This window comes from Gekko japonicus, unplaced genomic scaffold, assembly GCF_001447785.1.
Source record: "Gekko japonicus isolate JY-2015 unplaced genomic scaffold, Gekko_japonicus_V1.1 scaffold79, whole genome shotgun sequence".
In the NCBI taxonomy this organism is placed as follows: domain Eukaryota; kingdom Metazoa; phylum Chordata; class Lepidosauria; order Squamata; family Gekkonidae; genus Gekko; species Gekko japonicus.
In genome coordinates, this window is record NW_015167530.1 from 182,041 (window position 1) to 188,483 (window position 6,443).

A 6,443-nucleotide genomic window follows, 5' to 3' on the forward strand; every position below is an offset into this window, starting at 1 on the left:
TATTTTTGGCCCCTGTGTAACAGAGTGTTGGACTGGATGGGCCACTGGCCTGATCCAACATGGCTTCTCTTATGTTCTTATGTCTGGCGCAGTGATGCTCTGAATTCTTGGTGCTTGGGGGGCAAGAGTGGGAGGGCTCCTGGAGTTTTGACCCTGCTGGTGGACCTCCTGAGGACACCTGGGTTTTGTCCAGTGCTTCCTCTAAGTGCAAGGTAGCTAACAGTTTTTTAGCCTCCGGCTCATACATTTTTGTCTTAATTCAGGAAAGATGCCTCCAGAGCAAACTAATTTATGCAGTAGCCAAATTGCTCACTTATGGCTTTAATGCCAGTCGCTCACAAAGAAGCATCCCAGGATGTGATATCAGAGACATGTGACAAGAAGAGGGGGAGCTGGACCATAACCAACAGACCGAAAGGGCCAAGGACAAGAAACAAAAAACAGTCATCAAGAGGCTCCGGTGATGTCAGGGGGTGTGGCCTTATGACACACTTCTGGTGGTGTCAGGGGGTGTGGCATATGCTAATGAGTTATGCTAATGAGCTCCGGCAGCTCTTTTTCTACAAAAAGACCCCTGGAATATATTCCAGGCTGGAGCGATGAGAGCGAGAGGCTGTATCAAAATTTCCTTGACAGCAAAGACCTAAAAGTAGCAAATTAACTACTTCATAAACTTGATGCTGCGCATAGACAAAAATGAACTGAAGCAACTGTGAATCTGGATTTCAGGCATTCCAGTAGGAAAGCCTGGAGCCTCTTGAAAAAACTAGGTGCAAGCCCACCTGTGCTCCAAGGAAATCTAGAGGTAACATCAAACCAGGTAGCTGCCCCACTGGTATCCCTATCCAGAGCTCCAAAGGATCAAGATTTTACAATAAGGATAAAAAAAAGAACTCCAGATTTTGAAACGCACCTGCACTGAACAGAATCAGTGGCAGAATTAACAAACATGTCCCTATAGAGCAAGTAGGATTTAGAGCCCATCGTAGTTGTGAAGATCAGCTTAACAAATTTTATTGAGGCAGGGTATTTTTTATTTATTTACTTACTCAGATTTGTACCCTGCCCTCCCCGCCAAGGCAGGCTCAGGGCGGCTAACAGCATATCAGAAGTGTCAGGGTATGAGCAGTTTTCGATGATCTGACTGTCACTTACAACATAGTCTGGGTGGTCTGCTGTACAAGTTTTTACAAGTTTTCCCCTGCAGAATGTTATTTTGACTTTCAATTATTATTTTGCCCAGCTGACAAACATTGCCAGACTGGCGTTTTTTCAACTGCATCAGGTCAGGCAAGTAGCCCCGTACCTGTCTCATTCTGACCTACCCACTATAATCCATGCAATGGCCACTTCTAGGGTGGATGACTGTAACTCACTCTATGTGGGCCTGCCCTTGAGGCTGACCTGGAAACTCCAACTGGTACAGAATGTAGCAGCACGGGTCCTTATAGGGACACCGCACACAGCACATATTCAACCTGTTCTGTGCGAGTTGCACTGGCTTCTGGTGGAGTACTGGATCAGGTTCAAGGTTCTCGTTTTGGCCTTCAAGGCCCTAAATGGTCAGGGACCTCCATACCTTCGCGCCTCTCCTGGTATACACCCAGAAGAGTGTTGCGCTCTGCAGATCAAAATCTATTGGTGGTCCCCGGTCTGAGAGACATCTGGCTGTCCTCAACAAGACCCAGGGCCTTTTCTGCCCTGGCTCCAACCTGGTAGAACTCTCTGTCAAGTAATATCTGTCCCCTGCGGGACTTGTTACAGTTCTGCATGGCCTGTAAGGCAGCGATGTTCCATCGGGCGTTCAGTTGAGGACAGTGATGGTTCCGTCCTGACACTTCCACACACACACCCCTCCTGTGAGATAGCGGCATTACTGGCTTTTCTTGTGCCATCTCCAGCTACATTTCTCTGTTACTGGTTTTAACTTGTTTTTAATTGGTGATTTATGACCATGTTGTACACTGCTCTAAGCCTGGCTTGCTGAGGAAAGGGTGGCTGGAAAAAAATCATAAAATAAATAACATACTGAGTGATAGAACTTTCCAAGTAATTACAGATCAGTCAATCAGCAAACAGAAGAATCTGAATAACGGTCTATCCCAGGGCTTGGTCCTCATTCCAGTTCTTCTCAAACTATACATCTCTGTTGTTCCTGAAACAATATCCAGAAAGTTTGCTTATGCTGATGAGATGGTGACTGCAGTAAGGCCAAAATCCATTGAAAGAACTACTGACTAGGGACCTCAGAATTTTGGCTGACATAAATGGCAGTTTATCCCAAGTCCAGGAAGAACAGAATGCTCCTGTTTCTGTCTCAATAACAATCTTGCCAACTGTGAACTGAATGTCTACCTTAATGACACCCAACTTTCACACAACCATACACCTAAGTACTTTGGCATTACCCTGGACAGGATCTGGAGGTATAAACCCCATCTTGCCAATCTAGCAGTGGAAATATGCATGAGAAACAACATTCTCCACAAATTATGTGGTATAACTTGGGATGCTTCTGCAACAACACTTAGATGCTCAGCTTTGGGGTTGGTATCCAGTACTGTAGAATATGGTGCTTCAGTGTGGCTCAACAACCCCCATGTCCACAAACTTGATGTCCAACTCAATACAACAATGAGAACCATCAGTGGGTGTATTAAACCCATTTCAGCCTATTGGCTACTGACATTGTGCCACATCACTTCCCCACATCTCCGAAGACAAGATGCTCTTCTTCATGAATATAGAAAGATCACTGAAAACAGAGAGTTGGCCATCCACAAAGACATAGCTGATGTGGGCCTATCCAGACTAAGATCCTGACACCCAGCAATAAGATCTGCACAAATCCTCCAATCACAAAATTTCAATCTAGGGAATGAATGGTTGTGAACATGTATGCAATCAGTTCCACCCAATATCCATAACCTGATAAACACCAACAAGAGGCCTTCAGGATTTGACTTGCCATGTAAAATATGGAAGGTGGTAAATAGAATACAAACATGCTTTGGCAGCTGTACAGAGCTGTTGTTTAAATGGGACAAAACACCAGGACCTGAATGTGATTGCGGTGCAGCCTGCCAAGCTATTTTCCATCTGTCACAGGAATGTGAGTGTTGTGTTTTCCAGGGAGATGTGACAGAGCTTTTTAAACTCTCCCCAGCTGCAATAGAGTGGATTGAAAAATTAGATATTAGTATTTGGGGGATTACCCAATTGGTCTGCATACCTGTTGTATCAACTTAATTATATATTTCATATTGCTTCCTTTGTGTAACTCTGCCATATGATAAATAAATAGCTAGTATTCTAAGTTTCAAGGTGTAGAATATTTAGCAGAGTGCATAAAGCACAGTGGAATAATTCATCTCAGATACCTGTGTATTTAGCTTCTAAGAAAAAGTTTACTAAGAGAATTAGGGAAAGGGTTGCATGAGGAAAAGCAACAGCCTAACTCTTATTTCTAGTTCTACATCTTGTTTCTTCTCACTCAGACTGTGTGCATCTGACTGTGTGTGAAACTGATTGACTGTATGTCCCAAGAACAAAGGAAAGGAAGTTATCCCAAAAAAACCTCCACCCCTTGTGTATGCACAGAATAGCATGTACAATCTCCAATATATTGATTAGCCAATAATTGATCTTAAAGACACCTCATAAAGAATAACACCTCCCCCTTCTTGGCAGGAAGATTCTACTCAACACCTGATTGGTTCTATGCTAACTAGTTATCATTAGTTTACAGAAAGATCAGCTTAACACTTTCATAACTGAAGGGATAACACTTGCAAAACCCAACACAAGGGCTGTGCCTGTTCCTCTGGTCCTTCTCATTCTCAGCCACAATGCTGAAAAACTAAAAGCTGCTGTTTTTCAGGCTTCTGCAGAGGTTTTTTTCACTAACTGATCACATGACTTCTGAAAATCTGAAGGTGACCCTAAAGTAGGTACAAAATAATTATGCATATGAAAGACGGGAGGAAAGAGAAAGGGATGGCTTTCTCAAAAATAAAAAAGGCAGCTCTTTTAACTCAGCAAAAGACATTGAAGTCAGAAGCTTTGCATTAATATAATGTATCATTTTTTTCTTTTACAAAATTTATATCCTTTTTGTCCCCACAAGGGCCACCAAGGTATAAATAAATAACAAATAAAATCACATTTTAAAGCCATTGAAACCAACTAAAAAAACAATAACAACAGCAACACATCATTAAAGCTATTAAAACTGGATTTAAAAAACATACAGACAATAAAGGTAACAAAAGATTTAAAGCAATTAAAACTTTGGGCAGGAAGCACTGAACACTGAAGGAGCTCCAAATGAAACAAAACAAAAAAAACCTTCACCTGCTGGCAGAAGACAACAACAGAAGAGGCAGATGAATCTCTCGGAAAGAGTTCCGGAGTTATTTTGCCATGACCAAGAAGGTCCTCTCCCAGGTTGCCACCCACCTAATCTCAGAAAGCAGGGGCACCTGAAGCAGAACTTTGAAGAAGAAGAGATTGGATTTATACCCCGCCCTTCACTATCCAAACGTGTCTCAGAGCGGCTTATAAACTCCTTTCCCTTCCCCTCCCCACAACAGACAAGCATTAAAAAAAACAAAAAAGGGAAGACCTCAGGCCCTGATGGTTTCCCAGCAGAATTTTACGAGATCTTTGAAGATCAATTGATATTACCTTTAAAACAAGTAATACAAAACATAATAATTGAAGGTAAAATACCAGAAACTTGGAATGAAGCTTTAATAACCTTGATATATAAGCAAAACACAGGTGAGAAAGAAATTAAAAATCACTGTTAAATGTGGATTATAAAATTTATGCTTCTATTTTAGCTGCAAGATTTAAAAGAGTTCTAATACAAATAATTCACAAAGATCAAGCTGGTTTTCTACCAAAAAGACAATTGATAAATAATGTAAGGATTATATTGAATGTAATTTAATATTTTGAAACACACCCAGAGAAACAGTTGGCTTTGGTTTTTCTAGATGCTGAAAAAGCGTTTGATAATGTTTCTTGGAAATTTATGTTGGAACAACTATTATCTTCACAATGTGGCACAGAGATTTTTTACAGTGGTCAGGGCAATCTATACCAAACAACAAGTGAAGGTTCTTCTGAATGGAGATCTAAAATAAAGTATTGAAATACAAAAAAGAACCAGACAAGGATGCCCACTTTCACCATTATTGTTTATATTTGTGCTTGAAATAATGAATGATATGATCAGAGAAGATATACACATTAAAGGACTTAAAGTAAGAGGAGAAGAATATAAACTGCAAGCATTTGCTGATGATTTAGTCTTCACATTAGGAAATCCACTTTTAAAATCCTTACAAGACTATGGTCAGGTGGCCGGACAGAAAATTAACTTTAATAAAACAAAAATGTTAATAAAAATATGACTAAAGATCAAAATCAACAGATACAACCATTATCAGAGTTGGAAGTTAAAAAAAAACTGAAATTTTTGGGAATAAATATAAAAACAGATGCAGCTCTTTGTTGGAAGACAACTATATGCAACTTATCTTAGAAATTAAAAAAGATCTTGACAAATGGAAAAATCTACAAATATCTTTGATGGGGAGGATAGCTACAATAAAAATGAACATTTTACCTAGATTGATTTTCTTATTCCAAACGATTCCAATTCTCCAAAATCAGAAATACTTTATCGAACTTGACAAACTGAAGAAACATTTTATATGGCAAAGCAAGAGGCCAAGAATAAAACTGAAAAATTACAGGACGTGAAAGAAAGAGCTGGAACTGCATTATCAAATTGGCTGCTTTACTATAGAGCAGCTTAATTGGCATGTTCCAGAGTATGGATTACTAGAGTATTAGCATTAGAAGGACATGACTTATTACTGGGATGGCACACATTTGTATGAAAAAGCTGATGTTCACAAATATTTTAAACAACACTTTATTAGAAAATCTCTATTAAAAGTATGGGAAGAAGTGAAAAGATTTTTTTATATCAAAATGGGTCTCACCACTAGAAGCATTCACTAACCCTATGCCAAAAATATGTTGTTAAAATATGAAGACTTCTTGGATATTAGAAATGAACTAAAACCATTAGAAAATGTAAAAAAAAAACCCTGATTTATTTAAGTTGGACACTTTATTAGAAAATCTCTATTAAAAGTATGGGAAGAAGTGAAAAGATTTTTTTATATCAAAATGGGTCTCACCACTAGAAGCATTCACTAACCCTATGCCAAAAATATGTTGTTAAAATATGAAGACTTCTTGGATATTAGAAATGAACTAAAACCATTAGAAAATGTAAAAAAAAAACCCTGATTTATTTAAGTAGGAAAACAAAACACAAGATGAAATAGTTAAAAATTCTCTGGTTAAATGGGCACAAAACCTAGGTCATAATATTGATTTAGATCAATGGTTACAGGTTTGGG